The 22559-nt window shown below is 36.5% G+C and overlaps 1 protein-coding gene and 1 long non-coding RNA gene across 2 annotated transcripts in view; one reads left to right on the forward strand and one right to left on the reverse strand.

Moving 5' to 3' along the window:
- LOC310894120 (uncharacterized protein) overlaps window positions 1-18370 on the forward strand; it is a 150986-nt gene extending 132616 nt beyond the window's left edge. Inside the window, exons 3-4 of the transcript XR_014579572.1 lie at window positions 2783-2884; window positions 16475-18370. The gene's annotated coding sequence lies outside the window, so the exon portion shown is untranslated. The remainder of the gene's footprint in view (window positions 1-2782; window positions 2885-16474) is intronic.
- Window positions 15868-20349, reverse strand: LOC310894122. Its single transcript, XR_014579584.1, has 2 exons — window positions 16768-20349; window positions 15868-16635 (listed from the first exon to the last, which is right to left on the reverse strand). It is a non-coding gene; the product is annotated as an uncharacterized lncRNA (long non-coding RNA).
- Window positions 20350-22559: the final 2210 nt, after the last annotated feature.

Consider the following 22559-nt stretch of genomic DNA (forward strand, 5'->3'; position numbering starts at 1 on the left):
TTTTGTAACATGAGATAGATTAGATTATTTATTTTTGAGCTCGTTTAAACTCTTGCTTTTAAAATGAGTAGTCTCTAGTAAGTAAGAGCCACTTTCTACCTAGTTGTATATAAGATTATTCATTAGGATTTGTTCAATCTCAGTAGCCATGCATAAAGCTTAAGAACATGACCATTGAAGCTCCCTGGCAGCTGGAAATGAGCATAATATGCATATAACTATACCTGCTTCAGATCCTTCAAAGAGTCTTTCAGCCAACACATAGAAATGGACATGTTCCCCTCTAGTTCACAAATATGGCTTCCAAAATAACTTCTCATAATTCTATCATGTCAATCAAATAACCTCTAAAATGTGTTACCAGCTTTAAACATTTTAAACGTATATTCAGTCAATCTGTTGTTGTTGTTGCTATTAATATTATTCAGAAAACAAAACCTACAAACAAACAAAAAAACTGGCTGTGGACAGGTCTCTTCCAGTGAAGTTTATCTTTGTCCATCAATCAATATAACATGCTATCAGGAGGCTATCCAACCTGTGTAAGTTTAAGTGCCATTTTAGCCCAGAGACCTTAACCATTACACTCACTTTGAATGTACTCCATGCTCAGAAGAGACTTGATCAGGAAGATAGTCACTGGTCTCCTGCCTAAAGTGTAGCTAGGTTTTGAAGTGGGCAACCTAAACTACACCCCGGGGCCCCAGCATGGACTGTGATTGAGTCATTCAGACTGTATAGTACTCAACACAGAATTCCCTCCAGGGTGAAATATTTTCTTTTAAAACGTTGTGTTTAAATAAAGATACTGAATATGATCCTTTTTCTTCAATAAAGGACATACTATATATGTACTTGTATGTACTATGTACTATGTATGTATTATGTATGTACTATGTATGTATGTACTGTATATACATAGTACATACTATATATTTACTTCATGCGATCACCAACCACATGAAGTTTAACAAAGGCAAGTGCCGGGTCCTGCACCTGGGACAGGGCAACCCTGGCTATACGTACAGACTGGGCGATGAGATGCTGGGGAGCAGCCCCACAGAGAGGGATTTGGGGGTTGTGGTTGACAGCAAGTTGAATATGAGCCAGCAGTGTGCCCTGGCAGCCAGGAAGGCCAACTGTATCCTGGGATGCATCAAGCACGGCATCGCTAGTCGGTCGAGGGAGGTGATTGTCCCGCTCTACTCTGCGCTGGTGCGGCCTCACCTCAAGTACTGTGTGCAGTTCTGGGCACCACAGTACAAGAAGGACATTAACCTGTTGGAGAGTGTCCAGAGGAGGGTGATGAAGATGGTGAAGGGCCTAGAGGGGAAGACATACGAGGAGCAGCCGAGGGCACTGGGCCTGTTTAGCCTGGAGGAGCAGAGGCTGAGGGGGGACCTCATCACAGTCTACAACTTCCTCGCGAGGGGGAGTGGAGAGGCAGGTGACCTATTCACTGTAAACACCAGTGATAGGACCTGCGGGAATGGTGTTAAGCTGAGGCGGGGGAAGTTTAGGCTGGACATCAGGAAGAGGTTCTTCACCGAGAGGGTGGTCGCACACTGGAACAAGCTCCCCAGGGACGTAGTCACTGCACCAAGCCTGTCTGAATTTAAAAAGTGATTGGACTGTGCACTTAGTCACATGGTCTAAACTTTGGGCAGACCTGTGCAGTGCCAAGAGTTGGACTAGATGATCCTTATGGGTCCCTTCCAACTCGGGATATTCTATGATTCTATGATTCTATGACATACTATGTACATATAGAAATGGGCACAAAATGTGGCTCAGGCATTTTCACAGTGAAGACAGTTTTAGTAGTTATGTAGTCCAGAAAAAAAGTGAACCAAAATGAAAATGTGGATGCATCCATCATAACAACTCATGGACAGGTTTCATTTATAATGCTATTATAATGGCATGGTCTCATCATGGACTCTCCCATCAATTTATTAATAGTGAAAAAAATCAATTAGTAGTAATTTATTCATTTTTTTCATTAATCCAGTGTGTTAGCAGAACAATAATTGTTAGATCCCCAGGCATTCAAATGATGCTTAAGGCTTGCCCTTCTCTGAGTTCTGTTTCATCTCTGTCAGATTTTAAGAAGGTTCCAAATGATAGGATCAAATGATGAGTGAGTAAGATTTTTAACTGGACAATCATTTTTAACTATGAACATTCTTTTCATTCTTTACAGATATATGTCAGGTAGAACTGCATTTGAAAATTGAAGCCACAGTGTTAAACATGAGAAAAATAAATGATTTCTTGTGACAATATTATTTTATAATACTGATTGGATCATTGGACCAAAATATTATAAATCTGAATCTAAACGTATCTTCTAGAGAGTATAAGTCTTACAACATTACAGACAAAGATTAATCAAAGCTATACTTTCTCCTAGGTTTGTGAGCAGAGGAGGCATATAGGTAAAGGAAAAGGCAGGAAAAGTTTCTTTAAACAATTACATGCAAAGATCTAAAAATGTATTTTGCAAAGAACTCTAAATGTATTAATCCTACATAGACAATGAGTATGGAGTAGTACCAAAGATGAAATCTTACACCTTTTCTATTTGTTAAGACATGGAATCCTATTTTTAACATGTGACATGAAAGATAAATTGCTATGAAATACCAAAGAATATAAAAACTAGAAGCCAGAAAATGAGTAGTAAACTGAAAATATATCGAGTTGTGGGAAAATGACTTAAATGTTCCAGTTATTCCAGTTTTTATGAGGGCACTTGCTCCTCTTCTGACCTTTTTTCCAGTTTTTTGTATTTGGAACTAGAAGGATGTATTTCCCCTTTTGGAAACCTCCTTAAGAAGACCCATGGACAACACATGTTGGATCAAAAGTTTCAGAACTTAAGGTATTTCAAAGCACTTTTTGTTGTCGTTGTTGTTATTGCAGTTCTTTTCATTACAACTCATTTTGATGATGGTTGGGTGAATTTTTCAGGGAAAAAAAAAAAAAGAACTTGCCCAAAGTTCATTGGTTAAAAATTCTGAGATAAATTGAAGAACATCTTTTTAATGGCATTTCTATGTTACTGTTTCAGAAGCTCATAAGCACCATATTTTATTTTTTCTTTTGGTGTCTTTGTATATTTTTATGTCTTACACATTAAAACGCTGTTTCACTGTGAAATAATTAGCTTTAAGCTAAAACACACTTTTATATACTGGTCAATAGGAAGGATGTGACTATCCCAAAGACACAGGAACTTTTTGTGGACATGAAATAAATTAACGTATTCCTAGTTTATTTGATTTTATAATACACTTATTTTAGTTAATTTTGTACAATTTTTGCACAGACTCTACACTCATATATATACAGCAAGTGGAAAGCTAAAGTTATCAGCTATATAGATATATATTTTGTATTCTTCATAATTTATGAAATTGTGAAATACCTGAATATTTGCACTTATTACATATTGTTCACTTAGAAGCTTTAATCTCTGTATATAAAAATATATATACTCATATACATGCACATAATGGGGTGTCAGAAGGGCTGGCAAAGATCCGTATTTATTAAAGATGACAGGGTCAAACCATATACAAGTGAGACCAATGATATATATAAGTATAGCTGCTGAGGTAATCAACAGAATAAAACAGTTGAGATAGAAGAGTTTCGATAAAAGTAGTCAAATAAACAAAAGGTTGTTATGAGTAATCAATTGTTCTTTATATTCCCTGGTGGTAAGAAAAGAAGTAGTCAAGGTATTTGCAACAGAAAAAAGATTTAATCCAAATATTATGGAAATTTTTCCGATTAAAAGAATAGTACTGGAACAGGTTGCTCAGTAAGTTTAAGGAAGCTCCTGAAATGGCTATGTTTTAAGAACATTTTAGAAAGATGCCTGTCAACAACACTGTATAATTGATCCCTTACAGATCGGGGGATAGATTAGATGACGTCTTAAGGTCTCTTCCAACTCGTCTATGAAGTTCTGATTGAAAAGAGTCCAATACAAATATTTCTCAGACTTTTTTTTTCTTGTTCACATAGTTGGTTACTTTATGATTCTATGAAAGAGCAGTGAACTGGAATAAACTGACAACAAATGTTTTAATTTGGTAGTTTTAGGGGAAAAAACAAAAACAAAAAAAACCCCTTTGTGCTTATTTTGATGTCTGTTAGTGGCAGAAAATACAAACAAAAAGCTGCCAAAATCACTTTGAGACAAATTCAACCACGTAATTCTCTTTCAATATGAGACATATGATTGTGTATTCAGCCAATTTCTGAACTGAATTTCACATTACCACCTTGGAAATCTATTCTGATATATGTATAAACAAAGACAAATACACATGCACTTGCACTCATACATTTTCTTTAAGGAGTCAAACTGAAGCAAAACTGAACTTCAATTTTATCTACCAGTGCACAAAAAATGCAGTTATAGTTAGCATCAGTTACAAAATGTCAAGATTAAGGCATTGGTCATATTATTTATTAGATTTGTTAAACTACTTCAAATTTATAGTTAAAACTGTACTCCTGCAGAATTATCCGATAGCCATTTTTCTAAAATGGCATTACATTTGCCTCTAAAGTGAGGAACTCTGTGTCAATTGATAACAGAAAAGCTGGAAAATACTGGCCGTTGTTTTGGCTTTTCAGTGGAAACAATCAGTGGTCTGATGGTCTGGCAGCCTCAGATTCCAAAGGTCTGTGATCCAGGGTGATTTCAACCATGCTATTTCCAGTTCTTATGTGGGTGATAGTGAGAACAATCAGACCAGGAGGGGGCCTGCACTCTCCAAAAAGGCTGTGATTCCTCATCACCTTACATGCACCAAGGGGAAGAAAAAATTTTTATCCAATGCACACTCAGGAAGAATACCACCGTAGCGGTTGTCTGGGAGTCTGCAAAAGTCCAACTAATAGACTTTCAGCTCACCTGGGTAAGGTCAAGTATATTCAAGCACCAGTCATGTAGCACTTGAGGATAGAAAAAGTGTCACATATGGAGACTCACAGGCACACTGAAATCCTAAATATAAAATGAATGCAAAGAATAGATGAAATAACAGACCTTTTAGTTTGCTCTTCCAAGTAAATAAATCTGACATACCTAGAGAAGAGGTTTTGAAAAATTACAGCTCCTTCAAGCCTCTGTTATTAGGAACTATGATGCCACTGACTGTGGCAGGAAAACAGGTATTTACAGCTACATTTCTTCCTAAGTCTGTATTGTGTCAGGAAATGATCCAAGTTACGTAAAGTATTACAATAATGCCTTAATCACTTGGACTCCTTCTTTTCCTATACCATCATAATTAACAAAAGCAAAAGTAGGCATAACAAGATTTTCTCCTGAGAATCTCACAAAACTGTTCTAACATACTTATTTTTTCTATATATTTGAATCATGTTTTATTACAGCTCCCATTTCACCTTTTAACATCCTTTTACCTCAGATCTTTCCAAAATTATAAATTTATGAACATGCATTTAATTTGCCTTTGTATATCCTCCAGTTTTGACTAATACTTCTCACTTTGAAAGTCTTTTTACAGTCATTTATGCCAACAGTTGCTTTAAACTTTGAAAAATTACCTTTCTGAGTTCCAAATATAAAATAGTTGCATTTCTTTAGTTAGAACACATTATGGCACCCAACAAAGTAAAAAGTAAGCTTATTATTTGAAGTACTAATAAATGTTAGGTTATCTATTAATTCTTTTTCAATCTAGAAAAAGAGTAGATTTGTAGTTAAAATATAACAGTATCAAATATTATTATACCAGATGCTAGCTGAACTGACACAGTTCAGTTAGGCTTTAGACAACTGTTATTCTGTGAACAAGTAGCTTTGAAATCTCCTCAGAATCCCTTTCTTCTGCAAGCTGTGCCAGGAACAATAAGAATTAAGTATGCTGAACCTGGAATATGTTGGAACAGTTCTGGTGTGGGCGTAAGGCAAATGCAAGAAGTTTTCAACAAATTCAACACAAGTAGTTTGCATAAAAATGAACAATTTGTTCTTGAAAATGTTCTTTCCATCTTGTTTTATTATTAAGCACAGTCAGAGACAATTGTTGGTATAAATCTTGATGATTATCATGAAAACTTTGGCAGTAAAACTAGTGAGAACATACTGTAGGAGGATGTCACCCCTTCCAATTTTCTGGTCAACATTTAGGAGCAACTGAAAAAATATCCAAAAAATTAACGCCCCCACTTTCACACACAATGTAGCACAGGACAACAACAGGATACACTACATAATTTTCATCATATTACTGGTACTGAGTCTTATGTGGACTCACATTTATAGTAAACTGTGCCAGGTGCCTACAATTATATGTAGAACAAACTCCTTAACATAATGAGTCTTTGGTATACGACTTTGCAGAGGTCCCAGAAATTTAAGATAGTTTGGAAACCAACACTCTCACAGAGGAAATAATGTTTTCTGTGGCTGCAATTTCACCGTCATTTATATTAGATTTTTGTGTTAGATACTAATGTGATTTTGTTCAAACATGGATATACCATTGCCTTATGGCTGAACTGGCCAGAATGCACAATACGGCATTTATATCAGCTTTCTGCTCTTATAGGGGTTTTATGTCAGTTGTTGGAGGAAGAATGACAACTGATTCAGCACAAAATCAGTGGTACAAACATAAGAGTGATCTTATACCAGATGAGTGCTCATGTAGCTGTGGCATTTCCAGTTCTATAGCAGGAGCTCTGAGGCAAGATTTATTGTATTGTCAAGCAATGGCCTGAGGGTTTTTAGCAGCTTGATTAGAAGATTCATACTGTCACATAATATGATCTGTTGAATGTGATGAAAGGTTAGTATTTCACACAATGATTTGCAATCCTTCAGTTGTAATCTGGTAGGTTTGGGTTTTCTTTTCCTTTATTTTATTTTTTTTCCTTTTCTTTTATTTTCTTTTTTCCCTTGGGAAGAGTGGGCTGTGTATAAGTTGTTTTTTTTTTTTTTTTTTCCCTCTCCAAATTTCAAGAGGTCATTTGCAATCAATACTACAGCAACTTCTGTACAATATGTAGAACATTTCTAAGGAAGTAACGACATAATGTCTCTCATAAACTTATTTCTAGTAAGACCAGAATAAGAATACAAAAAGCTTTATTGTCAACGGGTACTTTTAGTGAGGTAGGGATTATAAATCAGGTCAGATTTCTGAATATTTCATATAAAGAAAATTGAATGTAGGAGCTGTAGTCAGATACCCCTTCGTGAATGGGATATTTCTGGTTCAAGATGAAAATGGATGACAGAAAAGTAAGATTCAAGTAAGGAAAATAATTTGATGATTCAGTCAGGTCCAGATAAAAAGAGGGTTGTTTCTAATATGCATGCTGTCTTTCAGGACTGAGCCTTGTTCAGCACTGAACACTACTCTAGCCCTGATTACTGTGGTAGGCTACCAGATTCCTATATAGGTAACCGAGAGAAACCTAGTTGCTAAAATTGTTAAGATACAGGAAAAAAATTCCCAGGAGATTTTACTTGTTTGACAATTGACTAAATATACAAATATATATGTATATTAATTTTCTCAATTTTTTTGTAAACTGAAGGATCAGGACTGTAACTGAGGGGGTTCCCTTTTTCTTTCTTCGCTCTCCAGCTACGTAATTTTTATGAACAAAGATCTGTTTTATGAACAAAGATCTGAATTATTTAGAAATATTTCCTTAACTTAGCAATCAATTATAAGCAGTTCTACAGAGTATATTATTAAGTACACGGTACACAGTCACACATTTTAAAGAAGATCCCCAACTGAGGAAGTTATTGTGCATTTTTTCCATTAGCCAACACATTCTGGAAAAAAATCTGAATGTTACACAGGGTTCTCCACCATGTTTTGAATATCTACAGAGTTAGGCATGTTTGGAAGTTATGAGTTATAGAGCTGAAAGGCTATCACAGTAAACAGTCTTGCTCTGGATGACAAATGTAATGACAAGTATAGAGAGAGATCACCAAATAGGAACCAAATACAGCTTTACAAATGAAGCCTTAAACTGAATAGAGGTGCAAATAAGAAGCCAACACAGTCAAATGTTTTAGAAAAGTTAAATTCAGCAGTCTGACTGTCTAATAAGCTTCCTGACTGACCAAGAATATCACTGGAAAAAAAAAATCACACTTGAAGAATCAGGAGGATGTCTTCAACAAGTCAGAAATTGTTTTTTGAACTTTCTGTCTCATGTAAGCTTTCAGGATTCCCACCTGTGGTTTCTTTTCTAAATGATTTGATGATAAAAAAGATAGTATTTTTCTTTTGAATGTAAGAAACTCTTCCTTTTTTGTATTGGCTGTAACACTGTTCAAGTCAGCTCTGTCCAGTATTGGCCTTTCAAGGGCAGAAGCAAGAACTCTCTCTACTATGTTTCACTGCATTGTATTTCCTGTCATATTGACAGCCTGGATAATAAAAATCTTCATTATAGTTATGCATGAATACATACATACTGTAAAATGAACACTAAAAACAGGATTTTTTTTTGCATTAGATAATCTCAGCAGGAAAGATATTTCCTTTTTAAATAAAACTCTCCATCTAAAATGTACCATTGATTTAAGTTAATATTTTCATAAGGTAAAATAAAGATTGGAAACATTGCTATTTTCACAGCTGGGACAGAGTGCTGTCAATCATGTCCTTCTGAAATGGGCATCCCTAATCTGAAAAAATCCCAAATTTCTGGCCTGCCCCAAAGCCTTGGATTTAGCTTAAAAAAATACTTATTTATTTATTTATTTTTTTTAATGAGAAATGCCAGTGAAAACAAAGCTTAAGAATCACTGTCCTTGTGTTCCATTTTTAATGATACATATCATGCTAATTTATTCTTCAAAAAATAATGAAGTATTTTGAGCAAAACCTGTCTGGTGCTGATGTCAAAGCACCTCAATATACTTACGATGTATACTCTACACTTTACAAGAGTAAATATCCAGAAGTGTCTCAATGTAGAAATACCTTTAGATTAAAGTATAAATTGGAGAGCAAATAGAAGCAGCAATGAACATCAGAACCTTGATTCAATTGAAAAAAAAAAAAAAGGCTGAGAAAAAGACTGGAAACCATAACTGAGACAGAATCACAGAATCACAGAATCGTCTAGGTTGGAAGAGACCTCCAAGATCATCTAGTCCAACCTCTGTCCTAACACTAACAAGACCTCCACTAAACCATATCACTAAGGGCTACATCTAAACATCTTTTAAAGACCTCCAGGGATGGCGACTCAACCACCTCCCTGGGCAGTCCATTCCAATGCCTAACAACCCTTTCAGTAAAGAAGTTCTTCCTAACATCCAACCTAAACCTCCCCTGGCGCAACTTTAGCCCATTCCCCCTCGTCCTGTCACCAGGCACGTAGGAGAATAGACCAACCCCCACCTCTCTACAGCCTCCTTTAAGGTACCTATAGAGAGCGATGAGGTCTCCCCTGAGCCTCCTCTTCTCCAGGCTCAACAACCCCAGCTCCCTCAGCCGCTCCTCGTAAGACTTGTTCTCCAGACCCTGCACCAGCTTCGTTGACCTTCTCTGGACTCTCTCCAGCACCTCCATGTCCTTCTTGTAGCGAGGGGCCCAAAACTGAACACAGTACTCGAGGTGCGGCCTCACCAGAGCCGAGTACAGGGGGACAATCACCTCCCTAGACCTGCTGGCCTCACTGCTTCTTATACAAGCCAGGATGCTGTTGGCCTTCTTGGCCACCTGAGCACACTGCTGGCTCATATTCAGCTGCCTATCAACCAGGATTCCCAGGTCCTTCTCGGAGACAAAACTAGTGAATGACTTTTTAGAAACTCCCAAAGAATGCTAGGATTTTTTTTTTATTATTATTTTTTTCACAGTGTTCCATTTTTATTGAAAACAAGGCAACTTTCTCCCCTAACTCGATCTCAATGAAAATTATCAAGACAGTTGCAACTTCCTTCTGTTTTTAACTTTGATCCAGCTGCAACACATGCAGCTGGCCATCCAGATACTTTCATTAAATATGAGAAGAAGCACTCTTCAAATAGTTTGTGTAAGAAATATAAAGCAATTTGATGGCAGAAGCTTAGCGATCATACACAATATTGCTGGAAGTGTAATACAAAATAACTAGAAAATGTTTAAAAGTTGTGAAAACAAAGAATAAAAAGTTCAGTATTTGACTCTAGAAACCACTTTGACGTTTTATTTCGTAAGATAACTCCACTGCTTAAACAGTGTAATATCTTCCTGTACAATAAAACTTTATATACTTTTGTGTTTTGCTAACAATTTTCTGGAAGAGTGATATCACCTTCTACTTATTGTGTCTAAATGGATCTGTAGGATAAGTTCCTTTCTGGTAGTATTGACAGTACCTCTCATAAAATGCCATCACACATGCATTCTTCACTTTTCTCTTTTCCCCTCATAGTTCAGTTTCTGACCAACATTTTCTCCACAGAATATCTCTCTATTTTTTTAAATTTTGGGATTGCTAATTGTCAAGAATATTCTGAAAGATACCCATGGGATGTCAGTTCATCCACAGGTTTTTACAGGTTCCCAGATTCACCAGCGTTGTTTGGGCTGCAGGGAACCTCAGGGGGAAATTTTCTGGTTGGTTGGGATACAAATGCACTTGTCAGCCCAAGAAAAGTTAACCTAAATTTAAGAAATGTAAGATGAGAACAAATTTCACAGCTGGTCCCTTTTTAAAGCTCTCTTTTGCAGCCTTTTATTTATACTTTATAAGGAGGGCTACAATGCTTTGAAAAGTCAAAACTGCTTTTGAGAAAATGTCATTTGTTTTATAGAAAAATCATTATGCAAAAACTTAGTTTTACTGAAAAGAAAAATCAAGCACTTCTCTTAACTACTGTGATAAATTACTACGTTAAGTATTAACATGAAAATGCTTTGAGTAGGATGAGTGAACATTACGTTGAATATGGCGCCATAAGTATATTTCAGAATATTTCAGCTATTTAAAATACCACCTCCTGTTCAGTGTTGATGGCATGGCATAGCATAGTGCAAGTAACTTAGGTGTTTTCTGAATAAGGCCAAATACAGTTTCCAGTGCAGTCCACAGAAAATCTCCCACTTATATTTCTGAGAGCAGAAGCAGGCAGCCCTAAATTAGTAATAGCTGACATGTCATTAGATTTATCTTCTGCAGTCTAAGACCACTTCTGTGTGGCATGATTCATTGCAGGTCCCAACATAAATTATGGATCCAGGAGAAACTGGTAGTTATACATTGCAAGTTGCAATGACTGGTATTTGTGTCCTGCTACTTGTTCTTTCTTTTAACTATGGACATTGGGTTAACAGTAAAAATATTATTTCCCATTTCCCATCTCCTTGCACATGTTTTGTCTGCATCCAGTATTCATTCTGAAACTTCACTCTGAACTCTGTACTATACTAAACTAAAATTCAGAAATTAAATTATCCTTTCTTCAATCTTTCCCTGAGTTCAGTTGCTGAGTTTTGTTACCCCAGTGCTGAATTTAGCGCCAGAGATGGCCAAGTTTAATGCAGAGTAAAGTGAGTTCCATGTTGCTCTCTCTGTGATTCACTGTGACAATAATGAAACATGGGATGGCATGGCTTTCAGAGAGCTGACCTTGCATCAAAATCTGTCCTCATTAAGCAAAATTCCCAATGAAATTCAAAGCAAAATTAATGACCACAGGATTTTACCAAAAGCAATAAACTAAAAGAGACAGTGTTGATTATGCAAATAAACAAACATGCTGGAAATCATGTCTATTGTCTAAAACAATGCACTTCTATTATTATTATTTATAACACTGATCAGAATTGGAGTCTTATTACCCTAGATGCTATAAAAAACACAAATTACAGGACTGAAGCATAAAGATGCAATAAGCAACAAACCACAGAAAGATATCACAGGTCTGAGGGAACTTTGTGCATATCTAGTTTATTCATTATCTAATGATATTTATAGTCAGTACAAATTTGTCTTTAGGAATCAAAGGACTCCTTGAAAATGAAAATAGTGCAGTAACCACCTTCTAACTCATTCCTAGCAATTAAATTAAAAGCTTTGTCATGTAGCAGCTCTTGGTATTGAAAGCATATTTATTTTGTTGAGGGAAAATGAACTTTTTGCTTGGTTGGCCAAAGTATGGCAAACAACACATTACAGTGGATTACACATTCCCAGAAAAGTTTTCAATTAGTTGGATAAAACTGCAGCATGTGCAATTGGAAGATTACCGATACAGTGCCTCAAAAGACAAACCACAGAAAAAAACACAGAGCAGGAGAAACACAAGTTTCACATTGTAAAGAAGAGATTTTAAAATTAACAATTATAAAAAGACAGTGGAAAAAACACTCTGCAGACTAAATCTCTTCCCCCTGCATTCCATATTTGCCCATTTACTTCTTTCAAAAATCTCTTCTGTCTCCTTTATGTCTACAAAACAAAAACATGAAGGGGAAACGGTTTACTGTCTATATAACAGAAACGGTTAAGTTTTCTAAATCCAAACCGCCATTAGATGCAGAAAGTAATGAGAAAAACAGGAAACAGGAAAAACTAGGATGCTACATTCCTTCAACTCAGTATGATGACCATACCAGTGACAGAAAGCCAACTAAGGTTTCAACATTTAACACAACCCTCAAGTGATACTCATCACAACAGTAAGTTACACCAAATAATCTTTGGTCAGAAAAATAATTATTAAAAATGATATCTTCCCCTTAAATTCTATGGACCAGCATGTCAGAGCTTTAGTACATATAGAGAGCTCTGCACTGTTGGAATTTTTTTTTTTTTTTAGCAGCACAATGAACTAGACTGAAATGCTGTAACAGGCCTTGAGCTCCACGCTTCTAAAGCAGCTGTATACTGTGCCCAGACTAACTGTGCTGCACCCTGTCCAGCGATGGTGAATACCCATCTCACAGAACGCTTTCATTACAAATTGAACTTCAGTATTTTATTCAACATCTCAGTACAAATGGAAGGCCATGGAACAGGTTGGAATTGCTCCTACAAAACCTTATCTTTGCACCTCCATTTTTTTGCCAGGTGTTTTTGTCTTTTCATCAGTGAATATGATGAATGTATTTAGAGCTTAAAACATTTTTCATTCATCTCTCCTTTCTTCATCACATTCATAGGCTTTCTGTGGTTATAGGTATCAAGAAGGAGAATTTTATATAGGAAAAAACAATAGGTTATGTATATATATATTTAAAGAATGCACTTTGCTAAATAACTGTTGTAAATATATGTTCAGAAAAAACTTCAGAGTTTATTAATCTGTTATTCTCTATGGATCAGTAATTTAAATTTCAAGGCTTCTTGTTCACTAGATTTTCTTTTCAGAAAGTCAATGAGATATTGTTTTATTTCTCCCTTCTCAGAAAAGAACCACTTTGTTAACTGTTCTGGGGTAAATTTCTAAAGGAATTCATGGCAGGTACAAATACTAAACCAAAAAAAAACTTTGATATTATTTCTTCAAGGTGATATGAATGAAGTATAGTAATATATCATGAATGTTCTAACTTTCCTTTCTACATTAAGCATCATTCTGGAAATGTAGACCAAAACATTCTTTCCAAGGAAGGAGACATCTTATTCCATGTTTTTCCCCTGGAGTAAAGCAATCATGTTCTAAAGCTTCTCAAGAAAAGCCAACAAATACTGATACATGGCTGCTTTTCTACTGAGCAGCACATCATTTTCCAAAATTTGTGAACTCCAGATTTCAACTGACCATTCCTTGCATAATCTATTATCCTATTACTGTGTAAAAAAAAAAGCAAAACAAATCCAAACTGTGTTAAAGTCTTGTGTATTTTTACAGAAAACAAAGCTGAAATGACTTTTCCAGCTGAAATTATAGCTGATAATTATATAGTATGATAATATTTACAACAGGTTTAGCTATTACTTTGCACTTGTTTTTCAGTGGATTAAGCTAAATGACCTGCCATAGATTAAGTTTTTACATTCAGCCCCTCAATTTATTTATGAACTGCCCAAAACAAAAACAAACAAACAAACAAACAAACAAACAGGGTTTTTCCTCTACTGTAGTTGCTCTTTAGCATAGGCATCAATTATCAGTAATTATGAAAACACGTGCTATAGACTGTACTGGAATTCCATCTGATAAGTGGGTCTTATGTTTCCATGTGTGGTAAAGAGGGGTTATGTAAAAAAGGAGGCACTGGAAGCATTTCCTGCATACCTGATCATTTCCTGTATCTCCTAATTCAGTGTCACACTCAAGTTCTCTCCAGAAAACTTTGACTGGACTCCTGAGACAATTCCTTTAAAATCTATGGGTAGCAAACATGATTCTTGGAACATTTTTAGCACCTGTAGACTGAGCACTTTTCTCTGCTTCTGAAATAATATAAAACGTTATGGATAAGAGGGAGTTTCCAAAGTTCAAATATAAATTATTTTCAATAGTACAAAGTTAAAAAGGAGAATGCAAAGGTAAATCTTTCAGTTTTGCTAATACTCATTCTGAAAATGGTTCATCCAGGAGAGGAGAGAAGAATCTTTAGGGAAATGTACAACTAGGATCACCTCTTATTCAACCAATGTCAATGAAGGAAAAGATTCAATGTTCAACATTCAATGTCCAGATACTACTCTAGCTCTGGAGACAGTCCAACCAACCAAAATGGAGAGCACATGTACAAGGCTCAATGTTTTAAAATGAAACATGCATACAGACATTAACATAATCACAAATAAAATAGGACTTCATGGCAGGCAGCAGGTAGGCTTAGTGCTATTTCCTGGGTTGCATGCTGGACTCTACTTGCAATGAAACCAAAACTCCAGTTGAAGCAGATGATCTATTTGCTCTAACAGTAGTGTTTATCTGCTTGCATAAAGAATTCATTCTCATGTTCTTTAGACACAGGAGTTAATATTTTAGTTACATTTCAGTATGTCTTCAGCCAAAATGCTTACTGCTGGTGTATTCCTGTTTCATTTTACTTCAGAATGGCATCATATACAGCAAGAGAAGGAAGGCCAAAGTGCTTCTCAGAAATCAAGTAGTCATGAGACTTTACCTGCCACTACAAATATGCACATACACACACACATACACACATGCACACACACACACGCACGCACGCACAAATAGGAAGAACGATTCAGCAATTGCAAGAGTCACAATTTACCATGGAAGCCTCTACTTAATATTCCGCTTGATCTGCCAAGTTTATAGCCTGGCAAATCTGAATACAAATGTCGATGCAAATGAGGATTCATTATTCTTACATCGTCTTTGTGTTGAAGCTTAATGTAACTTGGTTCCTGTGGTTGCTCAGGGAATGTAGATTGTAAGACAGGAGGAAAAAAAAGCGACAAAAAACAAAGAAGCAAATTGGGAAAAGTAAAAGAAATGGAAATAAATTTTTAAAATATATGCTAAGGTCTCAGACTAACAAAACATTAAACCAATACATTACATTCTCCCCCCATTTTCTCATATAAGGTACATTTGCTTACCATTATCAGCAGAGAAGGAGTTAACTGACCAAGACCAGTCTTCACAGAGTCAAAACATAACAATCCTCTTTTTACTGATTATACAATATTGTGCCTATTGTAAAGTCAGTGCCCCATTTATCTGAAAAATTTCAACATTCTTTAGTAATTATAGAGCTCATCGGCTGGTAGAACCTGAACATTTAGATCTGTAAGAAGATTATAAATGAATTCAAAACCACCCCACCAGTTCTGCTTCTTTCATTATAAATTACTGCTGAATAATTCAGAAACATGTTAAGAAAACTACAGTACGATTAATAAACTACACAATGAAAATCACAATAGTTTAAAGCATACATTTATTGTCCCATTTATAGCCCATCACAAGCTAGGGTTGAAAAGCACCAAATTAGAGAAAACACAGAATGCTGCAAAATTATAATTAGATCCTCAATGCTACAATACATTGTTCTGACGAATCTTTTGTATAGCTAGCTTATGCTTACATATAAATACCTTCTCAGTAAATAAAATATACTGTAGGCTTGACTTTTAGAGAAGCTGTAAAGCTTAGTATATGCGATGATCCCAAAGTCAATGCTGTAAGGCTTGCTTCTTCATCCATAAATAAAGCACATTTGCATCTATTCAGTCAAATTAGCTCCATATAAATAGGTGGTTATAATTAGCTCCTCTTTCAGGTTCACGGTTAAAACTCAAGCGTGCCTGCCGTCTTGATTAAATCCACCATCGTCTTCCAATAGCTAGTGCTAATTCTTCCAAGGAAATATTCAGTTGAGGTGCTATTTTATTCTGCACTGCTGTTAGTTGTCTAATTTACACCAAGTCCCTGCAGTGCTTTCCTTAAGCCATCCTCTTTGTCTTGCCTTTGAAATTTACCAAATCTTACAAGAAATCAATACTTAATTGATTATTCACTTTTCTGCAGCTTCAAACAGCAAGCACGCATAAGATCCTGGAGTAGTCACCCGATTTCCAATGCAGGAGGTTGCTTGGTGGCAGGGATCTGCAAGCATCCAACAGCAGGCATTCCACGAAGCTGTGCAGTAGTGTTCAGTGCCGGCATCCAATAAAGCAAACGAAGATACTCTAATGAAGCAGGAAAAGTTCCCATGTGAGACAGATCCATATCAACGCTTTAAATAAAAAGCCGATGCTCCAACTTTTGGATACAAGAGCACCATTCTCTTTGCAGCTACCCCTCTCCTCCTTTCTGCTTACCCTTTTCTTGCCATGGCACTGAAGTGAAATATCCAAAGTGCCACCGAACTCGGAGAACTCCACGCTGGAACGGGGGTGAGACTTGTGCTGCACCTCTGACATAGAATAAGGATGGCAAGCACGTAACATTACGAAATGTAGGACAAATTCAAGCGAGAGAGAGAGAGGGAGAGCAAGAGACAGATGGCGGATCTGGCTACAAGCCAAAGCCAGTGAAATGAATTACACTGCTGAATAACTGTACACCATTGATTCTGCCACTTGTTGCTGCATGGCAAAAAAGGGCCCTGATGTTGGCAGGAATCTCCTCGCGTGTCACGCATGCCGCAGACAACTTTTAGCGCATAACTCGCCCCGCCGACAGCGATGTGCTACAGCAGCCAGGAAGGACGTGTGTGTGCGTGTGCATGTATGCTTGAGTGTAAGAGGAAAAGCATGTGCGTATGTATGTGGGAGAGCAAGGGATAAAGCTGAGTGTGTGTGGGGGTGTGTGGGTCTGTGCTGGTGTGCCTAGTGTGTGTGCGCGCGTGCGTGTGTGTGGATGGGAAAACAATCCCCGCAATCCAGCCATTTTGTTTAATGAAGAATGGAAGGCTGGCATTCAGAGACGTGGTTATGTGCCGCATATTAATGTGCGCTCTGTAGACATCCTCCCCCTTTTTACATGAGTGGCACAGGAGCGAAGCCCTCGACAGAGCAGCCACCGTGGGAGCGAGAGCCCGCAAGGTAACATATCATCGCTAAGCCCAGGGATGTGGCACACCGTGCTCTGCAGAGGAACAAGTTGCTGTCGGAGCAGGAGGAAAAGCTGGTCCCACAGTTACGATGTTCGAGTGCTTTCGAAAAGATAGCCCGAGTCGAAGCAGACTGTTCAATAAATGCTTCGTACCCAGGATGAAGGGAGACATTATGGGATGCCCAGGGGGCTTTGGAAATCAAATACAATGTTTGAGTAGCACAATTTGAGGTACATTATAAAAAAGCAATTTGAATTGCCAATGAGGCGACACATATCTGCATGCTAATTAGACCTGTGTCAAGCTTAGTCTGCCGGGTGGTGTTGATGGCTAGGAATGCGCTTGTAACTCTGCTGAGAGATTGTTTCTGCATAAATTATCAGCTTTGTCCTACTGATCATTTTCTGCAAACAAACATGAAATGTGAGATCAAAAGGCAACTTTGAAATTAAAATTATTGATTGATAAAGCTGAGATTTCAGAATCTAATTAGAGGAGGCACAAACAAAAGCTGATATTATTACAGATTGTGACTAAGCTAGCAGCCAGATTGTGCAAGGCTTGTAATTTATCTTTGTTTATGCAGCCAGGATATTAAAAATGTAATTAAAATGGTAAAATGATCTGATCAGAAATAGCCACCTAGTGGCAAGTATATTATTTTAAATGGATTATAAAAGCATTGATCTGTGCAAATAAAAGTTTTTTTTTTCTTTTTTTTTTCCTCATGACAAACATAGCAGCTCATTGAAACTTGCTGAGCAATTTGTCTTTTGCTAATAAGTTGTCTTTTGTGTTTTGTTACATAGATAAGCAACATCATTTATAACCCTCATTTGCACACTAATAAACATTCTATTATTACAGGTGGTGTTGGGAACATCTTTCATAAATTATGGCGGATGAAAATGGAAGAAACAAATAAACCTTTTTCTAGACATGCACTACATACATTTTGTAAAATTATAATATTCATCTGACAGGAGCAGGAGAATTTGCTTATCAACTTACTCTATTGCTCTGTTTAAGCCATGAAACTGTAGAAACACTATCAATAAGTAATTCAGCTTCTTGCCTATCTTGGTTACTTAAAAATGCTATACAAAACACAGAGGACCCAATTTACTAAGTCTGTACAGATTCAATTACTAAATTTCATGGTAATAATGAGGTCTTTGGGATTTATATGTTGTTTTTACCCTCATTTGCCATCTTTCTAGACTTGTCAAGTGGATGAAGTTTTAAAGAATAGACTGTTTAATTGCACAAAATATAGAAGTGAATTTTAAAATTTCTCTGCCAGCATGAGCTATGGGCACTGGAAAGGAAGATTTGGTTTATGTTAATGAATCTAGACTATGAAACAAACAAACAAATAAACAACAACAACAAAAGCAAACAAAAGAACCGTCTACCTACAAACATTTTTTCAAGAAAATATAGCCAGAAGCTTGTAAGTGCATGATCAAGACTTAACTCATGTATTTCTTTTTATTTCAGATTTCCACATGAAACCGCTATGGAAATACTCAATTCCTTTCTAAGAAATTCACAATTTAGGGTCCTGTCAGCAGCTCTGGGGTCTTTTGTTAGGTGCACTTAAAATGCCAGATTAAATATTAATATGTGGTTAGAGTTGTGCTATTTTGCAAGCCCTGAAACCCTATTAGTAAATCATGATCTGGTGACTGATGCAAGAAATTTCAAGGCACCAAGAGTGCAGATTGTCCATCAATCTGATGGATCACTAATTTTTAGTAAATCAGGCCCTTGGACTTTTAGCTGTAAGCAGACATATGTTTCATTGTGACGGGAAAAGCAGTCCAACTAACAGAGCAATTTTCTGCACTGAATGTGTACTGTAACAGGCAGAATTGTTTTGCATAATCGCCAAGTTGTTTGAATACAAGTGTTCATTTAGCAGGTTGTGCATGAGATGCCATTCTTGAAAAAAAAACAAAAACAAAAAACAAACAAACAAAACCAAAAAAAAAAAAAACAAAAAAAACCCAAAACCAACCAACCAACCAACCAATCAAACATTTTTATGTAGAAGAGAAAGCTGAATTTTTTTTTATAGAATAGTACTAGAATTTCAAAAGGGATCCTCAGGGTGGTAGAGCTCCAGAAGGACAATGCCCAAGGACAAGTAGTACAACATCTTCCCAGCCCACCAAAGGAGCTGTATCACCTCTCTAGGGTTCATCACCCACTGCCCTGCCAGAGGAGGAATCAGGTGGTGCATGTGAAGCTTCTAAGTGGGCAGAGGAAACATCAGGAAAGGTCCGGAAGCATCAAAAGTAGGAAATTGGCACCCAAACGAAGGGGTGGGACATAGTCTGTATGAAAATACTGAAAATACTTTTACATAATAGGCTACTGCTGTAGAGAAGAAAGATCCTCCCTGACATATGGAATGCTGTGATATGTGGCTGAGTTCCAGCCTCCCAGCCTCTTGAGAAAAACACACACACGTGCGCGCGCACATGCACACAAACCCCAACCATGCCCTCTTCATTGGTAATCTTTACTTCACACTGATGAGTCTTGACTTCTATTTCCTTATAGTAAGGATTTAAGCATCTGATTTAAGTATTTACTAATTATAGTGTATCGTGTCTACAGAAGCTAGCACATATTGCCTCGCATTTCATGTTTTTGCTTTCATGATTTCTCTCTCCCTCATTTTTAGCAGTCTGCTGGCACTTGTATGGAAATCACCATCAGAAGGAGACCTCTCCACACCTCCTCTGCTAGTGCTGCTTTACAGACACTGAGAAGTACAGTTATGAAAGACTGATAAGTCTCACATGTATCTGTATCCTTCTTAGGTCAGCCCCTTCAAAACACCTATACAGATTTTGCTTAAAAGAAATCCCCTTAATCTTAATTTAAAATTGAATGCAATTAATAAATTAAAATTTTATTCCTTAGCAGAAGGCTACAAATATAAGCCTTTATGACCAATACATTGAAAGTTTATAATTTTTTTTAAATAAATAATTGCAATATGCAATAATTCAGGGCTTTCTGAAGATGATAGACACTCTAATAAGAGAGAGAATGGTTTGCTTGTTTGTTTGTTTGTTTGTTTTATATACCAGGTGGCCTTTTTTGCCTTTTTTTTTTAATTATTATTTTAAATACTAAATCATTTCTTTTATTTAAATAAAGGGATCAAAATCAATAGGCCATCTGGTACTGACACTGGGAAGTAACACGCAGTAATGTCAACCATTCTGAAACATTCCAGTGGGCTTTTATGGTGAGTGGGAGTCTGCTGGGAGCATGGAGTGTGTTCGCATTTCCACCAAGCTCTGATCAATGGGAATTTATTACCACTTACACAAATAGACAGCCAGACTGTTTGTGCAACACTGAACCGTCTTGGACATGTGCCCACATCAGAAAGATAAACAATTATTAAGAACAAGGTGAAAGAGTACAACAGTATGGGAATGTCTTTTTAGCCTTCCACAATTAGTCTCCACAAAGCTAGTACTTTGCTACTACATCCTGTGAAAATGCAAATGCTAACAAAAGAAAGCTCACATTTATTTAATAGAGTTCCGGAGTAACTAATGTATGTATTGTTGTTTCTGAACTGTAGCTCCTATTGTGCTCCATGTCACACTTGTGTTTACCAAATGTCAGAAACCTCCTTTATAGGCTATTAATACTATTGTGGTCCCTCCAACATGCACACAAATACACCCACTCCTCTCACCACACACACTTTCTCAGTGTCCGTCAATATGTTACAAAGTCTGAGTTTCATTACCATATCATATGCAGTATTGATTCCTGTTCCAAGCTAAATAATGTTGTTTTTTAGAAGATCTTTTACCCTTTAAGTGGGGCTTGCTAACCAAACCGCAGACTGGTAACAAAGACGTACTATAGTATTTGATACCATATATACCTTGGCAAAGAGCAAAACCAGTAACTTAGGCAGAAATTTCAATGCTTAATTCAAGTTTTACAAACAGGAAAATTGTGCACAAGATCTAGTTACATACATTCCATGTTAAAAAGGGAAACATTCCTAATAGACCTTTCAGCATAATAAGATTCAGGCCTTAGCAGTAAAGAAAATGATTACAAGTTTTATTAGGCTTTGACTAGTTTCCACACCAGATCTAAAAAGTCACCTTGCACCTACATAAAGAGGATTATTTATGTAATTATCTGTACATGTGTCCTCATCAGCCACTGTATACAATCATTTCATGGCATTCAGATTCTGCACAAAAACATCAAGACCTAAGTACAAATATTATTACTATAATGGGTTTTCATTTCTAGAGGTCATCAGGGGAAGAGATTAATTTTGCTTGCTTTATTGTACACACAGAACAGCACACAGGGTCATATTACAATGCCTCTATCTGGAAAATCACATTCAGATGTAATAAGAAAGGCACTTCTTAAAACAATTTTACAATTTTGGGTGTATTAACTCTATTTTATTTCCATTCTATACTGCTTTCTTTTGTGAATATTCTTTTAGATATCATTAATTGATTGTTACAAAGATGATTTCAGGTGTCCTTTTTGATCTTTGAAAACTTATTTTTAATTTTCAAGATTCCTTTTTGTCAACAGTGATATGCAAACATTTTATCTCTCTTCTGCTTCAGGCATTTTTACAGAATTATGTAGACAACTTAAAATCTCTTAACTATGGCAGAAGTATTCCAAATACATTGCATTACAGTTTCTGTATATTGTACATAAGGTGATCTCTGGTTAATAGCTTACAGACACAGCTTTATTTTCCTCTTGCTTCATTATGAGGTATTATTTAAATGAGACAACTACATTCTCATCTATGCTGCATGAAACTGATATTATTCTACCCAAGAAACTTAATTTTTCGTATGAATATTCACAACAGATGTGAAGCATGATTTGTACAGGCAAGGTCAGAGGTAGCAGGAAAGTGAGCCCAAAAGACCATGTCACACAGCGTTCAGATATAAACATCTGTACAAGATATCCACTTTATGTGTATAAATAAACAACCAGGTATTAGCATCAGATGATTTTATAGTC

Source organism: Anser anser, assembly GCF_964211835.1.
Source record: "Anser anser genome assembly, chromosome: 2".
Taxonomy (NCBI): domain Eukaryota; kingdom Metazoa; phylum Chordata; class Aves; order Anseriformes; family Anatidae; genus Anser; species Anser anser.